Source organism: Hemicordylus capensis, chromosome 1 (assembly GCF_027244095.1).
Source record: "Hemicordylus capensis ecotype Gifberg chromosome 1, rHemCap1.1.pri, whole genome shotgun sequence".
Taxonomy (NCBI): domain Eukaryota; kingdom Metazoa; phylum Chordata; class Lepidosauria; order Squamata; family Cordylidae; genus Hemicordylus; species Hemicordylus capensis.
Genome location: NC_069657.1, coordinates 407,113,010 through 407,138,440, shown reverse-complemented (window position 1 = coordinate 407,138,440; position 25,431 = coordinate 407,113,010). Strand labels below are relative to the sequence as shown.

General features: G+C 44.8%; 1 protein-coding gene and 1 long non-coding RNA gene across 2 annotated transcripts in view; one reads left to right on the top strand and one right to left on the bottom strand.

Annotated features, from left to right (window-relative positions):
• Positions 1 to 25,431, top strand: part of GALNT14 (polypeptide N-acetylgalactosaminyltransferase 14) — a 373,865-nt gene that overhangs the window by 189,240 nt on the left and 159,194 nt on the right. The window lies entirely within an intron of this gene.
• Positions 6,437 to 25,431, bottom strand: part of LOC128349815 (uncharacterized) — a 57,896-nt gene continuing 38,901 nt past the window's right edge. Inside the window, exons 2-3 of the long non-coding RNA XR_008319011.1 lie at positions 19,060 to 19,110; positions 6,437 to 6,751 (exon numbers count right to left, since the gene is read on the bottom strand). This is a non-coding gene — a long non-coding RNA (uncharacterized LOC128349815). The remainder of the gene's footprint in view (positions 6,752 to 19,059; positions 19,111 to 25,431) is intronic.

The window sequence follows — 25,431 nt, the reverse complement described above, 5'->3', positions numbered from 1 at the left end:
GAGGGGGAGTAAAGGATTCTAACCTGACTTCCAATTTCCATCCCCATAACAGCACCCCTCCAGTGGCTGTTGCTGGTGTCTGTCTTATGTTTCATTTTTAGATTGTGAGCCCTTTGGGGACAGGGACCTCACTGGGTGCCAGTTAAACAGCAGAACTTATTTTGCCTAGCATGTATTAGGCAGAACTCCAGGTTCACTTTGCTGTTAGAAGGAATCGCTGAAATTTCTTCCATTGTTGCCAAAGACAGATAGGAGTTTTTCTTGTAGACTTGAGCCACTGGTCCACATCCCTCCCTCTCAACAATTTATTTGTTTCCTTGAGAGACAGGCAACTAGCTCCGTGGGTAGCCCAAGGCTTCAGTGTAGATCCTTTGGTCTCTTACTCAAATAGTTCCAAAGATTTCTTGGAGAACTGATCATAGTCATCTGGGCTTTTGAATCAGCTATATGGGCATGGGCAGGAATATGTATGCTTACTCATGAGTACCAAAAATTTGTAAAAGAGTACCCCAAATGTTCCAAAAAAATGCTCAAATGTGTACCATCTGGGGCCGCCTTGCTAGCCTGCCCACTCCTCCTGCCGGCCGCCCTCACTGTGGCTGCTGCCACCCTCATCACCATTCACTCACTGCTGCTTGCCAGCTTCTCTCCGGGCCTCTCAGAAGCAAAAGAGGCCCTGTTCTTGTCTGCAGAAAGGAATGAGGGCCTTTTCACTTCTGAGAGGCCCAGAGAGCCACTGGCAAGCAATGGCGAGGGCAGCAGGAGCACTGAGGGTGATACGAGTGGCGGTGAGGATGGCGAGCGCTGGCCATGGTGAGCAAAGGGAGGTGCCACCGAGGTGGTGGTAATGGAGATGGAGGAGGAGGAGCTAGTGAGATGTCTGATATCTGTGAGTACCAAACCATTTCTGCTGGTACTCACTTGAGAACCTAGTCTTAAAAATTATGTGAACTTTTGTATATGGATTAATTTGCTTTTTATCCATAAATATGTCTTCTGTTGTTAGAGCTTCCTTAGACTTCCAGAGGTCTAAGGAACTATCTATATCTATATCTATAGCCACTATGATGGCTCTGGAAGTCCATGCTTCATAATATTTTGAGAGGGCTCAAACTGCAGGAATATAACTGAACATAACATGGCAGAAAGAGAGATTTGCACATGTTGACAGAACCAGGTTAATCTGCCTTTGTACTTCATGAAGGAAGTAGTAATTGAGGGGCGAAGCCAATGTAGATGTTTCAAGTTGGCTTGTAGTGCATTTTATCTTCATCATCAGTCATTGTCAGAGATTCCACACTTCAAGAATTTGCTATCTAAGCCAACCCTTGACAAATTTACTCTAATCTTGGAGACAGCCCCAAATGTTGGGATCCAGACAACGGACACTTGACAAAATTTCTGCACTTAGTGATGGGCATTGTGGAGGAGCATGGTGGTAAATGTGCTTCTCTGTGTCCGCTTTACAAATCACCACCAAGGGGCCTTAGGTGATAAAAACAAACAAATGTAAACAGGGCTGTCTAGGACAAATAAAGGTTTTATTAAATAACTCTAATTCTGAATATCCTAGTCTACGCATGGCACTGTTAAATTTCTAGGTGATACAGCTCTCTGGAGCCTGCGATTTGTCAAGCGCTGATCTAAACAACTTCTTCTTTTTGGCTGAAATAAGCTTAATCAGTGATCTACTATAGTACTTTTTATTGATGTTGGTGCCAATGAGCACTGCATCAGTTGTTGCATCATGCCTGCTTCTGCACTCATGCTTGACTCAAACCATCAAGGCTTGTCTTGTTTGTTTTGAGGGTATTTTTTGTGGATATAACAAGTCCATTTGCAGGGAAATGGGATGAGAAGTATCCCATATTGTCCACACGCAACAGCTCCTTGCGCTGACTGAATGGAAAGTGGACTTGCAGATTTCTTGCTCAGCCAACACAATGTGCTATCCAGTGAACTCAGGGCCAGTATCTGTTTTGCTACTCTCTGCTTTGTCTTGGAATGCTTCTCCTGGAACAGCACTGAAGTCATCTCATGGAAGTCTGTGTGCATATTCTGGAATGAGCCTTTTGGGAATTGTATCTCTGGTAATAATGATTGGCCCATACAGAGCAAGGCCTTCTTTGATTACACTGTTGTGCACAGGGGGTTTTGAGCTGCTTCCTTTCACATTTTTGTTATAAGCTGCTGTTTTCTGCAAGCCCAAAACAAGAATATTCAGCTGACAGTATTCTCCTATTGTTCTCCCTCTCTTAATCTGTAATCCCAGCTGTCTGAGTGTTCTCTGGGCACTCGAGAGATTTCACAACTCCATTGTATAAATAAGGTTTGGTATAATGTGTCCTACCTTCAAGGCATATCAATGTGATACATATCCATTTGCATGAGACAACTGTTGTGTGGGATAGAAAATGATATTTACTCATGGATTAAACTCCTCAGATGTCAAAATCAGTGTTTCTTGTGGAGTTCATGAAGTTTTTATTTATTTATTTATTATTTTATTTATTTATTTATTTATTTATTTGATTTCTATACCGCCCTTCCAAAAATGGCTCAGGGCAGTTTACACAGAGAAATAATAAATAAATGAGATGGATCCCTGTCCCCAAAGGGCTCACAATCTAAAAAGACACATTAGATAGACACCAGCAACAGTCACTGGAGGTACTGTGCTGGGGGTGGATAGGGCCAGTTACTCTCCCCCTGCTAAATAGAGAATCACCATGTTAAAAGGAGTCTCTTTGCCAAGTTAGCAGGGGTTTGTGGGAGACAGAGAAAAGATGACCTTTTGGAGACACCACTGCACACCTTTTATATGCCCCACATCTTCAGGTGCATTCCTGGGTGATATATAGACAGTAGTGTGTGTGTGTGTGTGTGTGTATGCAGGAGAAGGAATGAATGAATAAAAATTCAGTAAACTTAGTACAAGTGTTGAGAGGCAGGAGTAGGTAGAAATTTACAAAGCCACCAAAAAAAAGGGGGGGGGCAGTTTCAAAAACAAAAACCCTACAGGCAGAGATGGGCAGTATCGAAAATACAAGTATTTAAAATACGTCTTTTTATTACTTTTGCATTTGGTATCTAAGATACATTTCAGGAAAGTATTTTGTATTTTGTATCTAAAATACATTTGCTCAGGTATTTTGTATTTTTAAAATAAATTGCTGAAACCAAAATACATTTCAGCCAATCATTGCTTTGCTTTCTTGCTTCAGGAGCTGCCTTTTTATTGCAAGCAGGCAGCCCGTTGGCTTCCAAGCATCCTCCCTCTCTGCCCCCTGAAGTTCGAATAGTTTAACTCTGCTGCTGAATGGCCAGCCAAGTTTGAAAATCTAAGGGGGGGGGAGAGTAAATGAGTAAAATGAGTAAAATGAGAAGTGAGGGGTGAGGGTGGACTCCCCCCATGGAAGTCCATGGGGGGCAAGAGGGAGAAGCTCCCTGCCCCCGCCCCAGATTTTGTATGCAAGATAACTCCCTACCTCACAGCTTGTTTGCTTTAAAGTTCTTCTGTTCCTCTAGCTGCAACATTGAAACTAGAAACCTGACCTGACCTGAAAAGGCTGAAGTTCTTCTGGTCCAGTCTCTGGGTAAATTTGCAACTTGCCTAAGGCATAGGCAGTTTGTTTTGCAAGGTTACAAATATCTCCCTGTCTGTGTCCCCTATTGTTTACTGTGGCTGACTAATGGTAGCAAACGTCAATTTCTTTACTCTCTGTGAAACAAAGCATCAGCATACTCTCCAGACAGAGAAAGTTTACCTTTAGAGAGTTTTGTGTTCAGATTGCTGGAGGACGTGCAGAGTGTTTAGCTGTCTTTCTAGGTTAGCTGTCTGTGGTAGGAGACATTGAGGCAATTCTCATGATTGCCGAGGATGCGGGAGAGGGAGACTGCTTTTAGCTCACCTTAAACAACCAAGCCCCAGGTCTTCGGTACGCCTCCCATGCACCCAGATGAGCAGCAGTCCATGGGATGTGTGACCAGAACTCATAGTTCTAGCTGCCACATATCCCACAATGCATCGTGCATGGTGCATTGGGGGATTCCCCCATCTCTGTGTCTCTTCGGGCTGCATGCAGTTGGATTAAGGGTGCTCTTGCATGTGAACAGCCAGGTTTAGTAAAGGGGTCAGGCTGCATGGGAGCACCGGGATCCACGAGGATCCCGACGCTTCACGAGCAGCCTAACCCAGGCTCAGCTGCCCTAGCCTATATTAGGCTGGTCATGAGATCCAGTATCACTATGGGACGCACAGAGCAATGCAGGAAATCAAGCAGCCATGCTTGCTGGATTAAAAACCTCTAGACTGGATTAAAAGCCTCTAGAGTTTTAAAAGCCATCTTTTCCCTCACAACAGCCTGTAAAGTTGGTCAGAGAGAGAGAGAGAGAGAGAGAGAGAGAGAGAGAGAGAGAGAGAGAGAGAGATGGTGGACAGAACAGATATCTCCATGTGCAGTGTCTCAAGTTTTGTTTACCCCCATTTTATCCTCACAACAATCCTTTGAGGTAGGCTAGGCTGAAAAATAGTGAGTGGCCAAGTGATCATCCAGTGATCTGACTGAGTGAGGGCTTCTTGACTGAGTGAGGGCTTCAATCTGGGTCTCCCAGTCTTCATCCAACAACCTAATCGCTATACCACATTGGCTTATGAGGCAGTTAGAATCTTCTTTATTTTCTGATCTGTAGGAGGGTATACAATAAATCTTTTTGATTTGTATATAGACCAGAAGCTTCCTTTAGCTTTCTTACTGAGTTCTTAGTGATCTTGGGGTTAGAGGAATCCTTCTGAGTCACTCCTGAAAAGCCCTCTCCCCTCAACTGCTCTCAGTGCTTCAAGAATAGCAAAATACAAAATACAATGCCTGAAAAAAAGGAAATCATTTTGAGATGTTCATTACTTATCCAAACTTGTTTCCACTTCCTTTAAGCAATACAAGTTTTCCAAAGATTAAATCACAACATAATACCCTGTTTCTTTTTGCTTTGTTTGCTATGTTTCTCAATCAGGCTTTTCTTGGGGCAGGGGGCAGGATATACACAAAGTATGTCAATAGAAATCAAAACACAACATCCTGTTATGTTTTTATTTCTATTGACATACTTTGTGTATATCCCCCCCCCGCCCCAGAAAAAAGCCTGCAGACGCCTATAGAAAGTGGTGAGAATGGAAAAACATAGCAAAAAGAAACAGGGTATTATGTTGTTTGGAATTAAAACAGCTGCCTTTCCCTACCCCACAAAATAGCAGGAAATTCTGAGATGTCCAAATTTTTCATGTTAAAGGATATGTCACCGTCGGACCCTAGCCATATGCCATATCCAGACCCTGACAAGGCTTCCTCAGAGGAGGAAGAGGAAAAGAAGGAGCAGCAAACCCCCTTTGGGACCCCCCACCCACCCACTACCCCTGAGCAATCAAAGCTCACCTCAAAGGAGTATAGAAACTCTTTTGGAGGAAAATGGAAATACTGAGGATCTAGTGCTTCGGATCCCTTAACCATTCCTGAAATCCTACCCCCATCTCCCCTGAGATCCCAGGAACAGAGGCACCACTGAGCCAGGAATGAGCTCTACTACTTGGCTGCTCAAGGTCTCCCACCCATTGGGCTTATTTGAGAGGAGGGAGGAGCCAGTTCAGGTACTTGCTTGACATGTTCAGGGCCTGACTGAGCTCCAGGTAGAGGTGGGGCTTCTGGCTCCTGTGTAAGCTTTGCATTTACAGCTAGATCTTTGCTGGTGTGATAGCTCTATGACAAGAGCTCTTCTAGGGCCAGCTCCCAGGTCTCTGCTCCTGCTTCTCATGACAGCCCTGTTGTCCTGCCCCTTCAGCTCCAACCTGCCACCCCCATCTCCTTGCTCTTGCTTAGCCCCAACTCTGACCTCAGTCTACAACCATGACCCATTTCCAGAACAGCATGCAGCCCATTTCAGCAGGTATGGACAGTTGTATAATTTCTTGAACTGACATGTCTGTGTTACTTTATGAATTCAGCTAATCCTTAGTTTTGTCTATGAAGTGTAGATTCTGCCCAACACTGATAGCAAATCCCAGTGAGATGCACTCTGTGCTTATGGAAACCACATGTGTTTGGTCAATAAATTAGGTCAAAGTAAAAAACAAATAAATTATTATTTCTTCTGCTTGACCTTTTTTTCCATAAAACTATTTTCTCTCCTAGAGTAGGCCTTAATAGAGGTGCTTTGTCCAATATTCCTGCGCTGCTGCCTCAATTTCGTTCAGCTAGACTGCAGTAGCTTAGTGATGATGCAGGCCTATTATTCCAGAGACACCAGGCCTCCCATATGCAATCTCATAAGATTTCTCCAGCAAAGCCCTGCAATTGCTTGCATCGAAAAGTAACATTCAGAAAATACTATACACACTTTTAGCTATTTATTCAAAAGACCAGTCTTCACTTTAGCAGCTGAAAATGGTTAGCCAAGATTGCATCACATAACCTCTCCATTTCCTGGAAAGTTGCCAACAAAGAGAGAGAGAGAGAGAGACCAAGACCCAACACTTTTGCATCTAAATATGTCCATGATTACTTTTCCCAATGAGATTTTTAGTGAACTGCTGTTGCCATCATCATCATCATCATCATCATCATCATCTCCTTTCATGACAGTGGTGTCATATTCTAGATCACTCCAGCAATTCAGATTATTAATCTATGTGAAAGTTCAGCAGCTCACCAGGGCAATCTTGCTGTGTTCTGATGCTAGGAAGCATTCCCACCAAAACCTGCTGGGCAGAAACAGAAACTAAAATGTGCCACACACCATTGTTTACACTTGTTTTTGCTTATAGTTCCTGATATTTTGGGTAGACCTCATGCCCTGTCTTCCCATACGAGAACTATTGGTCTGGGAAGGCCTAAAATAATTTACTTCTCAAAATAATGTAGTCCGTATCAAAAGTGCCATCTTATTAACTGTCCCTGTATAAAAAGCTGCCTTGTGCCAGTTCAGACAAAAAGGCTGTTCTCACATGCAGCTAAGCCCAGCTTGGCTGCCCGTGAGATCCACCAGGATCGCATCCAATCCTGGTGGCGGTTTGGCAGCAAACCTGCCTATGGAGCCCACCTCCTAAACGAGGAGGGGCACTCCATTGCCCAATTTTCGTGACCGTGTGCAGCACCTGCTGCTTTCAGCTGCTGATGCAACACTGGTGGGTGCCCGCTCATTGCTGGGAGTATCCCCACAATGCACCCTGCACTTGCGTGGTGCATTGTGGGAGCTCCAGGGCCTGGAATTATGCATCCCGACACCCGCCCCTCCACTCTGCTGGGGGAAGCAGCAGACCGTCTGGGCACACAGGATAATGTGCTCTGAACCTCCCAGACCTGGCAGCTGGATCGTCTGTGGGGAAGGCGAAGTTCTCCACAGACGATTGTGGACCAGCATATGAAGTATCACCTGAACCAGCCTGTGAAGTCTGAGAAGACCCTAACAATGTTCTGGAGCTGGATGTCCCCCGTGATCGCTCATTTGCACATCCTACTGTAGGCAAAGGAGCAATTGCACAGCTATATTCTAGAATTGCCAGAGGCTAAACTATACTCATGATATGCTGTGAGATCATTGGTCCATGTAGCACTTCAGAGTCTACTCTGAGTGGAGAAAGTTATTTAATTACATGTTACAAGAAAAATAGTTTTCTAATGCTGCTGAGTTAGTTATGAACATATATGAAGTTGCCTGAGCCAGAACATTGGTCCATCTAGCTAAGATTGTCTACACTGACTGACACCAACTACCCAGATCTTTACCAACTTTACCTGAAGATACTAGAGATTGAACCCTGGACTTTATGCATGCAAAATACGTGTACGCTGCCCTATGGCCCACCTTCCATAGTTAGAACATACCAAGCAGAGAGGTTGTAGTTCAATTGGTCCAAAGTGTTGCACAGAAAGAAACAAATTAAGCATATAGGCTCTTGCACATAGAATAGAATAGAATAAAATGGAATTCTGATTATTTCCTTTATAGCTTGAAATAGGGAGATATACAAAATGAACACTTTATAACCTGTTGCCTGTAAGGTATATAATCAGAAACTGTGAATGCAGTGTAAAACTGTATAGTTGCTTTTAAAAAATGACACAGGGAGGTGAAAATTAACACTTTGATCAAGCAGTTGTTAGCTTTAGATGACCACACCTAAAATAAATTGGCCAGGGCTGTTTATGATCAAACCAGTGTTCCCTCTAAGGCGTGCGCACATGCGCGCACTCACAAGTTTTCTGATGACAACTGAGTTAATTTTAGATCCTGCTCACCTTTTGAAATTTTTGAATTTTCTTATTAATACTGTTACTTGTTATTGTTTGTTAATCTGGTCAGTGACTGCAATAAACATACAGATCCCGCTCAGGTTGCCTTCTCCTGCACAGTATGAAGTGATGCCTTTCAGCACCTTCCTGTATCGCTGCTGCTTAATATAGGAGTTCCCCATATTCTGGGAAACACACCAGTGGGGATTAGAACCAACAGCCTCCTGCTCTCTAGGCAAGTTGCTTCTCCACTGCGCCATTAGGTGGCTCTAGTATTATGAGAGACGGAGAAAAATTTCTCTCTGTTCACTCTCTATTTCCAAACATGCTTTGGCCACTGCCAGTCAGAGTACTACTACTACTACTACTACTAATAATAATAATAATAATATTTATATACCACTCTTCAAACAAAGTTCTCAAAGTAGTTTACATAGAAAAAGAAAGTAATACATAAATAAGAGTAGAAAATAATCAGCTTGATGGACCAATTGACTGACTCAGTATTAGGCAGCTTCCTAAATTCCTGTGCTGCACACAAGTACAGCATCCCTATTGTGGTAGCAAGCATGACTTGTCCCCTTAGCTAAGCAAGGTCTGCCCTGGTTGCACATGAACGGGAGACTAGAAGTGTGAGCACTGTCAGATATTCCCCTCAGGGGATGAAGCTGCTCTGGGAAGAGCAGAAGGTTCCAAGTTCCCTCCCTGGCTTCTCCAAGATAGGGCTGAGAGAGATTCCTGTCTGCAACCTTGGGGAAGCCACTGGGAGTCTGTGTAGACAACACTGAGCTAGATAGACCAATGGTCTGACTCAGTATATGGCAGCTTCCTATGTTCCTATGTATAATATTTGCATAGAGCAAATGTCTTTTTACCATCAAATCCCTCACTTGATCCTGTGTGAGATGAGCCAAAGCTGATTATTTTCCTAGATGGTTGCATGGGATTATATATATACAGTATGTACACACACACACACACACACACTTTTTTTAAAACCTGGGGCTCCAGTTAATTAGCTTCATTTCTGTGACACAGTCACCTACAGAGCAAGTTCACGCTAAAAATCTGTTTGAGTTGCAACACAATGATCTTAGTACATGCCCATGTCAAGGGGAGAAATAAAGAATGCAAGATTTAAAAATAAAGAAAAGGACAGTAACCCGTCACTAATTCTGTCTTCTGAATGAATTGCTTCACTAATAATTGAATCTAATTTGAGTAGTGGTGCCCAAATTAGACCAGCACTAAGGAAGATTGCAGCGTGAAAAGAACTGGATTAGCAAGGTGAAGGAAAGGGCTTTTCTGAGGGCAAACAATATGGGAACCCTCAGGTTCATTCTTCTAGGGTACGGGAAATGATTGTGAATTCCCTTGCAAAGCTACAAATATATATTATTGGGGAAAATGTTATTGAAATGTTTTAAAGAAAAGTGGAAGAATATACTATGATTAAAAAAACCTCAAAGGGGGGAAAATGTGAAATTCTCCAGATTGCCTTGAGCCATATCCCTGGATTAATCACATATGGAATGCCACCCACCTAAAGATCTCTGAACAGAATGACATCAGTTCAGCTGTTCTTGTGGTAGCAAACATTAATTGTCCCCTTTGCTGATCAGGGTCCACTCTGGTTTGCATTTGGATGGGTGACAACATGTGAGCACTGTCTGCTATAAGATATTCCCCTTAAGGGATGGGGCCATAGCTCCGTGGTAGAACATCTGCTTTGCATGCAGAAGGTTTCAGGTTAACTCCCTTGGCATCTCCAGCTGGGCCTGGGACTGGGAGAGACTCCTGCCAGAGAGTTTGTTGAGCTGCTGCCAGTCAGACAATACTGAGGCAGATGGAGCAATGCTCTGACTCTGTATGGCCGCTTCTATTGACAGCTGATTTGACTATATGATTAAGAGCATTGCCAGCCAAAGCAGACAACGAGGCACTTCACATGATCGGTGTGAAGCACCTGAGGGGGTTTTGCGGGGAGAGCGGACTTAGCCCGCTCTCTCTGTAGACAAGCAGCCGCTCATAGCTGGCTGGCCGGATTGGCTGCCCACACGACTGCTGGCTCCGTCACAGAGGTGACAGGGGCAGTGGGGATCAGGGGCTGTGCGACCCCCGGACATTCCAGGATGCCCCTTGTGAGCACGCAGGGCATCCTGGAGAGACCTCCAAACAGGGGGGGACTCCTCATGTGTCGCCATGGCATGGAGCTGCATCGTGGCAGCACACAATCAGAAAACCCGGGTTAGCGGAATGCTTGCTCTGCTAACCTGGGCTAAGGGGAGGGCTACTTTGGTGGGCTAGCCGCCAGAGAACCACTGGGCTCACCCACGAGCCCACTTGTTCTCACGATGGGGGAAAACCGGGTTGGGCTTCTTTAGCCCAGTTTCCCCCCATCGTGAGAATAGCTTCAACATTGGACAAGATGGACCATATAAGGAACCTTCATATCTCCATATGACCATTACTCCAGAACAGTGATAATCTGGGAGTGGCAGTGTGTCTGAAGGAAAGGACCCACACACAGTACTGTACTCCAAAAAGCATCTAAGCATCAACCCAACTGCTCACCACTGTAGAATCCAAGGGAAAGAATTGTGGTATGCAAGTATAAAGCAGTGGAGTTGAATCAGGAACGTTAACAGTTTAATGAAACAGATAGTATGTACAGAGAGGCAAGTGCAGCCTGCTTTTCTGTGCTCTTGCTGCTAGCTGTTTGTTAGCTCCACCTCCACTCTAGGAGTGGAATACAAGCCCATTCAAAAGCTGGCCTGGATCAAGGAATGGATTAACCAAAAACACCACAACCACCACAGTTAACTGTTGACGACTTAAAGGCCAGAGGATGCTGTAGAGCAGGCCTGCTCAACTTAGGCCCCCCAGCTGTTTTTGGACTACAACTCCCATAATCCCCAGCCACAGTGGCCAATAGCCAAGGATTGTGGGAGTTGTAGGCCAACATCTGCAGGAGGGCTGAAATTGTAGAGGAACAAATGGAGCAACAAGCTCCATCCTGCCAGGTGTCTGAAGATATGATTTCAAAGGATCAGTTTGAGATAATGAGGCTGTTATCACGCACAGGCAAAACTGGGCTAACGAAGCCAAGCCTGGTCTTGCCCCCATGTGAGAACCAACGGGATGACACCTGATCCCGGCAGCACCTTGGTGGCAAACCCGCCAAGCCAGCCACCCTCTTAAATGGGGTTAAGGGACCTAGTGCTCCCTTAGCCCCATTTTTTTTTAATTGTCTGCCAGCCCTGTCTGCTTGCAGCTGGGGCTAAGAAACTTCAGGTCTCCCGGTTGGTGTTGTGGGAATCCTCATAATGCACTGCACACTTGTGTGATGCATTATGGGAGTTCTGGGGGGTGGGGCCACATGTGCACACACACACACACACACACGGCCCTCTGCACTGCCAGAGAAGGCAGCTGCATGTCTGGATGTGCAATCTCCACGCCCAGACCAGATCATCGTCTGCGAGGAGGTAAGCTTTTCAAGATTTTCTCCCCATTCTCCCTCGAGCCCCTTCTCTCCAATGGTGAGAAAGGGCTCAGTGAATTGGCCACACTGGTAGCATAGAATTGCATACTGATAGCATTCAGTATTTTAGTTGGCAGTAATCTCATACCTAATACCAAGAGGAGGAGAGGTTTATTGATTATATTTGTTTCTTGAAAGCCCTCTGAAGAGCCCAGGTCAGCATTTCTGTTTTGCAGCAGTCCTGTGAAGTAGGTTTAGCTGAGAGGCAGAGATTTGCCCACCTCCATTTTATTACTGAGCAGGGATTTGGGAATGGATTTTCAAACATTGTAGCTACTGGACCACTTTGGCTCAGATTAGTTTGGAAATGTATGCATAAAGTCCACAAAGACCAGTGCTTTAACATGTTCAGGAATTTATGATATTCCTGCCAAGTGTTCTTTAAAGAAATTCTGGCAACTGAAGAATGAGTACCAGTCTGTTAAGAGCCTGGGTCTGATTCAGTTTGGGCTTGAATAAAGTGAATAATTTTCAAAAACAATGAAAAATATACTCATTTTTCAGTTCATGCCAATCCAGCTTGACATGCTCCCACTAATACAATCAGGAGCATGACAGTGCCTGATAGCTTCTCAACCCCTGTCACAAAGCACCCAGTAATTCTCTGTGTGAATGCAGAATTGCAGGCTCGGCTGTCTGGAACTGGAGTTGAAGGAGGAAACTTCTTCCTTTCTCTGGCTGTGATTGGCTGTACAGGCTGTCATTCGTGCAAGAAGGAAGCCCTCACACCCAGTTCCCCCTCCCTCTCTGCAGTCTCCCTGACTGCAGAAAGCCTGCTCTCCATTATGTCTGAATTCGGACAGGAGAGCGAGGAGTGGGGTGGGGTGGAGAGTGGAACCATGGGACCAAAGTTCCATGGACCCATAGTTCCATGTTATGTGTGAATGCAGCCTCTTTCCTGTCCCAAACTTACCTAGTAGCAGTGGGGCCCTGCTAAGTCCTAGACCAGGGGTGTACAAGTTTGGTCCTCAGTTGATGTAGGACAACAGCTCCCATTGTCCCCAGGCATGGTGGCCAATAGCTAGGGATTATGGGAGTTGTAGTCCAGTAACAACTGGAGGCCCAACATTTTGCAGCCCTGTCCTAGACAGGATTGTAAGCATGCACAGCAGCATCCAGAGCTGCCAGGAAATGCTTTGACTGTATTTCCCATGCTTGCAGCTGTTCAGGAATGGGGTTGTCAACTTTGGGGCCTTGGATGATGTTGGACTACAACTCCCATCATGATGCACCACAGGTCTGAGGATTGTGTCTATAGTCTAATAACATTTGGGGGCCCAAGTCTGAGAACCCCGGTCTAGGATATAGGATACTTGTCACTGCTGGGCATAGGAAATGGCCTTTATACCGAGTCAGACCATTGGTCCATCTAGTGCAGTATTGTGTACACTGACCGGCAGTGGCTCTCCATGGTATCGGGCAGGAATCTCTCTCAGACCTACTGTACCTGGAGATGCCAGGAATTGAACCTGGGACCTTCTGCTTGCAAGCACGCGGATGCTCTTCCACGGAGTGATGGCCGCATCCTCTACGGGGGAATATCTTACAGGGCTAACATGTAGTCCCCCATCCAAATACAAACCAAGGTGGACAAAAGGACAATTCATGCTTCATACCACAAGACCAGCTCTCCTCCCGCTAAGGGAGAAGGGTGTTATTGCTGAGGACTGACTCACAGCAGGGTCACCACAGCAAGTCCATGTTGGTCTGAGCCTGCACTTCAATGGCGTCCGGATTTGACTAGATGTGGGGTAAAAATGCTCTCAAGTTCACATTTATGGCCTCCTTTTTTCAAGACCTGACCTGGTGCTTGAGCTGACAGTCCATAGTGAAGAGTGATATCTTCATTTGGGGATGAGACTAAAGTTATGTGTCCTGATGCCCTTCACCAAAGGCAGGAGAACTCACTGAGTGGGGTAACTAAACTCTCTTAATACCTTTTGATTGTTTAGTAGCATTTCTATTACCTTATCGCAATGCACATTTCAGTTGTTCTGGTGCTATTGATCATTTTCCCCCCACAGAATTACTCCAGGTCTGATTGCTTCGCCATATCGATCATTTGTCTCAGAGTTATTATGCATCTTCGATTGCTTTAATAACATGACTCGAGTAATTCTGTGAGAATGAAATTGTTTACTTAAGGTTTGCTTTTGTCTTAGCTTTCATGTCAGATAACGGTCTATCAGCCTAAAGTGAAATCAACTCTATGCATTAATAACGAATCATCACATTAATTCACAGAGTGCTGCAAGTTTCTGTTGTTAGTATAAATGGGTCTTCCCTACCTACTTTAATAAAGACATCTGGATATAGATATTGTCAACACTTTAAGCCAATTTACAGTATTATGTGCTATGGCAGCAGCAAAAGTGCACCTATGAAGTTGCTGCATGCTGAGTCAGTCTTTGGTCTGACAGGCAGTACTCTGACTGGCAGCATATCTCCAGATTTTCAGCTAGGGGGCCTTTCCCATTTCTGACACCAAAGATTCTTTAACTGGAGATGTCAAATATTGGGCTTGGGAATCCTAAACTCACAAAATGTGTGTCTTTTTCCCACTGAGCAATGGGACACCCCTAAGTTCTTGACCTGGCTCATTGCATTCCCTTGGCAGAGATGCAGGTTTGATTATCCTACCCCATGTTGCGTTTATGATCCCTCCTTCTGGGGATTCAACAACACACTCACAGCTAGCCTTTTACCAAGTTTATGGTTTTAAACATCGCCAAAGTTAAGGGTATATAAAAGATGGTACTGAAAGTATTTGGATCAGCTGTACCCAGCGCAAGAGGGTCCAATGTACTGTCACTAGCATTTTGAACTGTTGTAAAATCTGGTGTTTATATTTTTCAGGGACAGCCCAAGTTATTGTGGGGTCTGAAGTGAAGTGCCAGATCCTTGCAAGCTTTGAAAATGGGATGGGGAGTAGAGAGGAGGGAAGGTTGCCAGCAGCCCCCTCTTTTCTCCTTGTGCTTCTTGTAAGCTTTTCGAGGAGTGTGAGGAGAGGCATTCCTTGAGAAACTTGCAAGAGTCAGATCGTTGCTCTGATGGTGGCGGAAGTGGTTGTGGTTTGCGGCAGGAGGGATCTTGCTGCCCTGCTGATGCCCCAATAATCTGCCTCCTAAGGCAGCTGCCTCACCTGGTATACACCCCTGGTATACAAGGCCAAATAACTGGGAATAGATGTGCATGATTCAGGGATAGTCTCCAGTCTATATGTGAATAGGGGCCATAAAGAATTTCACGATATAGAAGCCCCACTCACAGAGCGCTGGAGGTTTTGTGTGTGCATTTTTTCATAGAATCATAGACTTTTGGAGTTGGAAAGTACCTTTAAGGTCTTCGGGGAAGCAACTTGCCTAGGGAACAAGAGGCTCTCAGTTTGAATTCCCGCTGGTATGTTTCCCAGACTATGCCACAGTTACTAACCTCTGAAAACCTCTAGAGAAAAGAGCCCACCATTGCACAAGGCAGACAGTTTCACTGTCAAATAGCTCTTACAGTTAGGAAATTCTTCCTAATGTCTAGCCTAAATTTGCTTTCAGCATCTCCACTAGGGATGTGCGAACAGTTCGAAGGGGGTTCAGTTCTACATCAAACTGGTTCGACGGTTCCGGGGTCAAACCAACCCCGCCCCCAACAGTTCGGGGGCATTTGTGATTTTTTTTGTTGGTTGATCCAGTTCTCTTTCTGTAAGTAAGAAAACAACTGATACAAAACAACTGATACAAGATTCAGTTCACATAGGGCATTGAGTCTAGGATAGGTTTGTGAGTATGTAAACAAACAGTATCCCGCTCTTCTTCCAAGGAGCTCAGAGTTATTGGTTATTTTTATCCTCACAACAACCTCATGGTTATTTTTATCCTCACAACAACCCTGTGAGGTAGGTTAGGCTGAGAGATACATGACTGGCCCAGAGTCACCCAGTGAGTTGAATGGGGATTCAAACTCGGGTCTTCCCAGTCCTAGTCTAACACTCTAACCACTACACTATGCTGACCAATATTGGTCCATCTAGCTCAATATTTCCTACTCTGGCAGCAGCTGCCTTATACCATCTAGCTCTGCATTGTCTACTCTGACTGGCAACAGCTCTCCAGAGTTCCAAACAGAGCCCTACTTGAAGATGCCAGGGAATACTGTAAACCTGAGACTTTCTGCATTACCTACTGAACTAGTGCCCTTTTGACCGGGCCATATTGTTGTGCACAATGCTACAAGCAAACCTGTTACTTTAGATATTTGCCTTGCTTTGCCTGCATACTTGGTGTTTTGATTTTGGCTTTTAGCAAATGGCTGGCTGGACAGATGTGCTGGACTTCTCTTCCCTCGACCGATCATTTGGAAACTGCCAAAGCCCAGCTGGGGACCAGCATCCCTGCCAAATCATCTGTTCTCCTCTTTGCACTGAAGGTTTCCAAACCTCCTAAGTGGTAATCCCAATGGCTTTCAAGGGAGGACTGACAGGTAGAGGAACAGTTCCAAGTTCTGTTCATTCTCTCTCTCTCCCTCCCTCCCTCTCTCTCTTGGTTAGCTTAAATTTTCAGGAACTGTACCAAAAGAATGATCGCGCCTTTACATTTACACTGGTGAAACTGACATCAGCAGGATCTGATCAAAGTAGTTTGTTCTGATGAGAATCAGGAGAAAATGAAATACTCCTCCCCTCTCCCTCCACTGGCAGTGGAAGGAAGGGAGAAGCAGCCGAAAGCAGCCCCTCCATCCTTGGGAATGGCCCGAGACTTCTGAATTATTCATGAGCCCCTTTTGACAATCAAGGCACACAATCCAGTTAATCTTCTTCTTAAATGCAGCCCTGCTATTCTCTCTCCCACTTCTTCATTCCCTCCCCCTCTTTTTTTCTTTTTCCAAGGGGTGGGGGGAATCCTGTTAATCTTTAATATATACATGATTTGTCTCTTGACACATCCTGAGATTTGCAGTCAGCACCTCAAATCAACACAGGCAGGGGGCTGGCTTTCCTTCTAGATTTCTTTATTCGCCCCAATTAATAGTTTGATTGTTGTTTTGTTTGTTAGCCATATTATGGGAAAGGGTGTGTATGTGCATAGCTTAAAGCAGAGGTTCCCAACTCAGATGTTTTGGACTACAGTTCCCATCATCCCCAGCCATGGGGCAGCAGCAACGGGAAAAGTCTTTCCCTCCTTGCAACAGGAACAACTTTCGGGCAAGTCACCCCTTCAGCCATCCCTAGAAGCAGTGGTACTCACTGGAAAAGGACTGAAAGCCCCACACCCATAAACATTTTCATGCAAATGTGTACCATTGCTTACCTTGTCCATATGATAAACAGGGAGGCGGGTCTCATGATCAGTGAAACCCGCTTTTGCGAGGAGAGCAGGCTAAGCTTGCTCTCCTCACACACGTTCCCGGCAGGGGCCCTGGGCGGCCGGATTGGCTGCCCACACGATTGCCGGCTCTGTGATGGAGCCGGTGGGGGCTGGGGAGCTCAGGGGGCCACGCGGCTAAGGGGAGGGCTAAAAAAGCAGGCTAGCCGCTTGTAAGCCACCGGGCTTGCCTGCAAGCCTGGTGGTTTACACGATCAGCCAAAATCTGGCCAGGCTCTCCTAGCCCGATTTTGGCTGATTGTGAGAATAGCCCCACTGGATTCTCTTACCTGCCTTCAGCTACATCATCACTCTTTGGTAGGTGAAGTTGTAGCTCTTTGGCTTCATTCTAAGTGGTGCTAAGACCACTTAAAAAAAAATCTGAAACACATATTAAAACTTGTGAATGTGGTTAATGTGGCATGTAATGTGGGAAAAGTGGTTAACAATTCAAATGATAGCCTATAGAATTTGTAGCTATTTAATGCTAAGGATACGGTGTTCTCTTTCTGTGAACAATCTCAGAGATACATTTTATAGGTCACTAATCTCCATCTTATCATAACAGCAACATTCTTGATCTTCTCACTGTGACATGGCCTCTCCCCAAATGGAGAACAGGAAGTGTGGTATTTCTAAGTGAACAGAAGCATAATATTCTAGTGCAGGGCCGTGCAGCTTCAGTCCTCCAGCTTTCTTTTTGGGAGTAAAATTCCCATAATCCCCAGCCACAGTGGGCAGCAGTCAAGGATTATGGGAGTATTAGGACAACAACTACAGGAGGGCCAACGTTGTGCCGCACTGATCTAGGAGAAGAGCAAGTGGGATATGGTGTTTATACCTATACTACAGTCATAGGAACATGGGAAGCTGCCTTATACCATGTCAGGCCATTGGTCCATCTAGCTCAGTATTGTCTACACTGTATGGAAGCAGCTCTCTATGGTTTCTGGCAGGAGTCTTTCTCAGCTGTACTTGAAGATGCCAGGGATTGAACCTGGAATCTTCTACCTCTGAGGCACAGCCTCATCCCCTAAAGGGAATACCTTACAGCACAGTGTTCACATATAGAGGCTACACATGATCAAGATGTAGAGCTGAGGAGGGTTCCCCACACGTGAGCAGAGAGCCATCCCTGGGTGGCCAAATCGGCCACCCACACAACTACCAGCACCATCACAGAGCTGGTAGGGGCAGCGGGATCAGTGGCCACCTGGCCCCTGGAATCCCCAGAACACCCCACGCAAGTGCACGGGGCATTCTGGGGAGATCCCCGAGGATGGGAGGCTTGTTGTAGCCTCCTGGTTGGGTGACTCTTGTGTCACTTGTGTCAGTGACTCTTGTGTCACTGCAGCATGGAGCTGCGAGCACTCCGCTAACCTCATTTTAGGAGAGGGGTTCCTAGGTGGGTTAGCCGCCATTGGATCACCGGGCTTGCCCGGTGGTTCTCACAATGGAGGGAAACCAGGCTGAGCTCTGGTTTCTCTCCATCGTGAGAATAGCCTCATCATCTCTCAGCCAAATGTAAACCAAGGTGAACCCTGCTTACCAAATGGTCCATTCATGGTTGCTACTGCAAGATCAGCTCTCCACCCTGGTCTAACTTAACTTCAGAGAAACCTAGGTTCTAATTCCTGCTGGTCCTTGAAGTTTGCTTGGTCCACTCATCTCTAGATCCTACTTCATGGGATTTTTGCAAGGATAAAATGGAGAAAAGCCCCATGCATTGCTCTGAGCTTTTTGGTAGAAGGACAGAATATTACTGTTTAAAAAAGAGTTTCCACATGAAGGGATGGAAAATTCAAAACCCAATTTAAGGATCTGATGAAAGCAGCCTTTGAAGTGCACATCTGTTATTTGTGGCACATAGTCTTACCTGGCAACCATCTGGAGACCAGTGAGGATCAATTCTCATTCACACCCATGTCTAGAGAAACAAGAGAAAGTCCTGTGAGTCATACCTGTCTGTCTCTAAAGCTGAAGACAGGCAATCATCTTTAGGAGAACTGGCTAAAACTACCACATTTGTTCTTGCTCTATTCATTATCTATCTATCTATCTATCTATTACATTTATAGACTGCCCCATCCAAAGGCTCTGGGTGGTGCACAACAAGTTTAAAAATACATAAAAACAAGCACCATTTAAAACAAAAAAACAATTCTAAAACCATTCAAAACCATTTAAAACCAATTAAAATACTTAAATTAAATAAAAAGAAGATTTGGCATCTTTTCTTTACTCCCATTTTACAGAGCATTCAGACAATGTAATTGTCCAGTGGTAGTAGGTAGGGAGAGGAACATAGGAAGCTTCCATATACTGAGTCAGACCATTGGTCTATCTAGCTCAGTTTTGTCTTCACAGGCTGGGAGCTTCTTCTCCAAGGTTGCAGGCAGGAAGCTCTCTCAGCCCTTTCTTGGAGATGCCAGGGAGGGAGCTTGGAACATTCTGCTCTTCCCAGAGCGGCTCCATCCCCTGAGGGGAATATCTTACAGTGCTCACACATCAAGTCTCCCATTCATATGCAACCAGGGCAGACCCTGCTTAGCTAAGGGGACAAGTCATGCTTGCTACCACAAGACCAACTCTCCTTTCATCAGTTCAGATGGTCTGTGTCATTCTCCTACCTGTTTTGCCCTGAGTTCTGTTTGCTTTGCTTTGCTTGCAATAAAATACAATTGCATCACCAGTATGGCAAGCCAAGTGCAACTGAGACTTCTTAGGGGAATTTTTTTCTTTGTCTTCTTTGCAAGTCCTGCCCGTTCTATTGCTTCTTGTTGATTGAGGTGGGAGGGGGAATTATTGATGAATGTCCCTTAATTGCTCCTCCAATAGCCTCTCTGAATTGCCCCCTTGTCAGTGTCTATTCAGCAGGGAGGCTTTAATTGCTGATTTCCTTCACCATTGTTTTTCCTTTTCATATTTTTAAAACGATAATTTACAAGGAGTATATGTTTTAATTTCCTTTGTCTTTATGTTATCTCTGGTTGAACAGATTTTGTAAGGTTCTGAAACTTGCAAAGGCTGCAAAAAGATATCTCAGTGAAAGCAGAAAGAGAGTGACTGTGAGGTTCACAATCACACCACCTTCTGCTGTGAAAAAGTACTATTGTCTATCTCCACTCCATAGTGTAGTCTTGTATATAGTTAGGCACCAGAGCTGGTTCTAGATTTTATTCACATCATAAACTTCTGCATTGGCTTTCCACATATCTTAGGTGTTAAATGGCAGTAATACTGTGACTCACTAAATTGCACACTTTTTAAAAAAAGGAATATGTGGTGCAGCCCAAACAGTTATAGAGGTATGGGGCCGTTTTCTGCTGCCCAGACCTTTGGTTACTAAGACCTCCCATGGCAAGCCAAGTCTACAAAGGAAGGTCAGAAGCCATGTTTGACCTTGAGCATGGGACTTGCAGACTGCTAGATAAAATGCGAGCCAGGCTGTGGCATAGTTCATCCTGCCAATCAGCATTGTGCAGCTGCTTTGTGTTGACGCTAGAGATTTATGTAGCAGGACAGCATGTCACCTTCTAGAAACCCCGAGGATTGCGCTGTGAAGTGCAAAATGTGACACTCCAGTGCTCTTTTGATACTTGCATATTTATAATCCTAGCCCACTCTGCCCAGTCCATCCACAGTTGGCTAGTGCACAATATTAGACTTTCAGAATAGAGTTCTACAAGGGCCGTCGTTTGATTATGTATTTGATCGAGCCTTCTCTGTAGTTGTCCTTAGATTCTGCAACTCACTTCCTAAAGAGTTTCCTTTGGTCCCACCCGTGCTGGTTTCCAGCTGGGGCAGTTGGCGGATATGCCATTGTCACCACAGCCACTGCTACCACAGCACCCCTGCTCAACTGTCCCCCCTCCCTGCCGTTCACCTGCTGCTTCTGCCGGCCTCCACAGCAACCCCACAAAGCTCACAGTCCCTGCGCAGGGCCCGACTTGCTAAGCTGTTGCTGGCCATGGTGTGTTATAGTAGTGGCTTGGCTTGGTGCCTGTTGCTGGGCCGTGACGCCATTATACTGTGCCATACTAAGCCGGCATCAGCTTAGCAAGCCACGCCATGCCTGGGGACTGTGGCTTTCATGGGGCCTCTGCAGAGGCAGCAGGTGAACATGGAGCAACAGGTGAGGGGTCCTCAGTGACTCCTCTTCTGAGGGCCACTGGGTGCGGTGCTGAGTTCTTAGAGCACCTCCGTCCAATTACAGTTATTCCCCTCTCTCTTTTTTTTTCCTAGTAAAGTTCCTTCCTTCCTTCCTTCCTTCCTTCCTTCCTTCCTTCCTTCCTTCCTTGCTTCCTTCCTTCCTTCCTTCCTTCCAGTTCTCTCCCCCTTCCTCTTCTATTAGGAAAGGAAGAAGGAAAACAACACAATGCCATTTTGCCTTTCTTCCTCTGCGGAGGATTTCTGGGTGGGCTGTCATGCCAACTCTGAGAACTGGCCTGCAATCTGATGCCTGAAGCGGTGTGCTTCACCTTGCTTCAGGGTAGCACTGACCCTGCAGGATCATTTTGTGTGACCAACTGTACTTCTGGCTTTTGGGCTACTGTCAGGATAATAAGGTGCCCCACCCCCAAGCAGATGCATTTAATTTAAATAAATTTAATTTAATTTTCTGGGTTCTTAGTGGGTCCCTGAAACTCCTGAAGTGTACAGATAGTATTCTTTCTTAAAACAATGTAGTCTATCATATTTTACCATTGTTTTCAGTATGTTGCTGATACTACTACTACTACTATAGATATGTATATCCTGCCCTTCAACCAAAGTTCTCAAAGCATAGAAAAATAAATAATACATAAATAAGATGGTCCCCTGTCCCCAAAGGGCTCACAATCTAAAAAGAAACATAGGGTTGACATCAGCAACAGCCACCGGAGGGATGCTGTGTTGGGGTTGGATAGGGCCAGTTGCTCTCCCCCTGCTAAATAAACAGAACCACCACTTTAAAAAGATGCCTCTTTGCTGAGTTAGCAGGGGTTATAATTGAACTAGAATATATCTGTGTTGTGTGGAGGAAAGCTGGTCTTGTGGGAGTGAGCATGAATTGTCCTTTTGCTAAGCAGGGTCTACCCTGGTTTGCATTTGGATGGGGGAGTACATGTGAGCACTGTCTGCTGTAAGATATTGTCCTTAGGGGATGAGGCCATAACTTGGTGGTAGAGCATGAGTTTCCCACACAGGAAGTCCCTGGTTCACTCCTTGGCATATACAGGTAGGGCTGGGAGATCATGCTTCCTGAAACCTCAGAGAACTACTACCAATAGGCAATACAGAGCTAGATGGACCAATGGTCTGACTAGTTATAAGGCAAGTTCCTATGTTCCTATCCAATCGTGTTTACTTCTCTTTGGACTGAGTATCATGCTTTTAGGAATTTATTTTTCACAACAATAAAACAAATACAGCGAATGAATTCCAGAATGATGATTCTTTTCAAACTTTTGAACACATCATAATACACAGTCATCTGCATATCAGACTCATTATCAGCTCCAAGGAAATCTTGTGCATGAAGAAAACATGTAAAAATGCCAGTTCAGTGTGTGTTTCTCTTGGTCTCATTGTGCTTCCAGGGGCAGTTATGACTCCAGGGCCAGTTGTGGGATTTACACAACATATACAGTAGTGAAAGAAAGTGTAAGCATGGTTGGAATAAAGTGTGGAATAAAGTGTAGGTACACACAACATTCAAACATGCACATGTTTTTTGTGCAAAGCAAAATGGGCTTTAATCAGGAAAGTCACAAACTATCACTACAAGTTTGATGTTCATTCTAGTACTTTATTTCAATGGTGCTGTGCATCAGGCTTTTTCTGATACTTTTCCTCTGAAATCAACATATTGTTTCAGAATAAACCCAAATGTATTCTAGTTTCAAATTATATGTGTGCTCAGGAAGTTTATTCCATTTATTTGTGAGAAGCAAAAATCAGGGAGGGTTTTCACCCCCCACTTTCATGTATTATCAAGAATGAGGGCTTAACTAAGGCAGCAGGAGCAGCATTTTTCTTTCTTAGGACTAAAAAGGCTGCCACCTCTGTGGGTAGCAGTGCTAGAAGCACCATTTATCTCCCCAGCAGCCTGCTCCACCCCCCCCCAGCAAAGGCACTAGGGAATGACACCTTATCACAACGTTGTGTCATTCTGGGATATGCTGATGTCAAATCGTTTTGCCCAGCACTGATACCTATTGAAAGAAGTGCAACAATCCTCACTGACAATTGATAGTTGTGTTATCTGAAGTGTGCTTTAACCCTGAAATTGTCCATTGTTTGCTTAGGATGAGTATTATTGATGTATTACATAAGTGCATTTATAGGAACACGGGAACATAGGAAGCTTCCATATACTGAGTCAGAACATTGGTCTATCTACCTCAGTGTTGTCTTCACAGACTGACAGCGGCGTTTCCAAGGTTGCAGGCAGGAGTGGGAGGGAGGGAACTTGGAACCTTCTTCATGCAAGCTTGTGGATGTTCTTCCCAGAGCAGCCCCATCCCCCAAGGGGAATTTTCTACAGTGTTCACACATGGGTGGTCTCCCATTCAAATGTGAACCTGCTTAGCAAAGGGGACATTTCATGCTTGTTACCACAAGATCAGCTTGCTTCCCCTATTTACCAGTTTTACCTGCTGCTGACACTTCAATGACCTTTGGGTGGGCAAAGCTGAGAGCTTTGACTTGATCCATAGGTGGGGAAAGCTTTCTTTTGTCCATTTGAAATTCTTGTGGGAGCAGGGAGGGGCGTTGCTGGTGTGGTTCTGCAGACGGGACTGCCTATTTGGAATGAATTTGTATTGAACACTCTGTGTGATTCTGGCTGGATGAAGGAGAGTTGGGCATGCACAGAGAATGCTAAAAATTCAAAGCAGAGCTTCTGGCAAGCAAGCGTTGTTGAAGCAGAAAGGAATAATGAGCAGGAATGAAACGAGTGGAGGAGGGGGAGAGAGAGGGAGGATGATAATAATCTCTTAAAGAAAGTTAACAAGGCACAGAGAGGGAGAGAGGGGGAGGCAATTCATTGTGTACCAGAGTCTGGAGATGCGGTACTATCCAGACTCTCCAGAGTCTGGAGATGTGCAGTAGAGAAGGGGGTGGGGGAGAAACATGTAATTAGACAACTGCAATTGACTGTCTCCGAAACCAAACCACCCACCAAAGAATTAAAACAATCATGTAATAATGAGGACATTGGCGCATGGGTACACTTAAATGGTATGCATGCATACAGGATGAATGAACTATGCATCCCTCACTTGCAACTAATCAGGCATCTTGTACTTTGGGATTCTGCCAAAATCTAGAAATGAGTTACATATAATAAGTTAGATTCAAAGCAACTAAAATAAACGAGTCCCTCATTTGATACTAAATTGCTAACTAAGCATAGGGACACCTTTCAAAGTGGTGATTTGCGCCCAGGACAATCAACCTGTAATACAGTTTAAATACTGTTTAACATCTTACATAGCAGTTTATTTGTCTGTCTATCTATCTATCTATCTATCTATCTATCTATCTATCTATCATATTTTTATACCGCCTGATATGTACATCTCTAGGTGGTATAAAAGCAAAGTTGTGTCATCGAGTCGGTGTCAACTCCTGGCGACCACAGAGCCTATGGTTTTCTTTGGTAAAATACAGGAGGGGTTTACCATTGCCATCTTCTACACAGTTTCAGCATCTTCTACAAAATTTAAAATACTTAAAAGTCAACACAGATTAAAATACACGACACAATAAAAACAATATTATAAAACAATTATTAAAACAATTAAAATTATTAAAATTAATTCTAATTTAAAGCTTGCGAGAACAGGAAAGTCTTGAGGGTCTTCCTGAAAACAAACAGAGAAGGAGATGCTCTTATTTCTACAGGAAGCTTATTCCAAAGCCCTGGAGCAGCCACAGAGAAAACCCGGTCCTGGGTTGCCACCAAACGAGCTGGTGGCAACTCTAACGGGACCTCTCCAGAAGATAGCAAAAGGCTACAGGGTTCATGACAAAGGAGGCACTCTCTTAAATAGCCTGGATGAAAGCCATTAAGGGCTTTATAGGTAATAACAAGCACTTTGTATTTCACCTGGAAACATATCGGCAGCCAGTGCAGTTCTTTCAAAACAGGTGTTATGTGGTCCCTTCATGTTGTCCCCAAGACCTATCTGGCTGCTGCATTCTGTACCAATTGTAGTTTCTGGACTATGTACAAAGGAAGCCCCACATAGAGTGCATTACA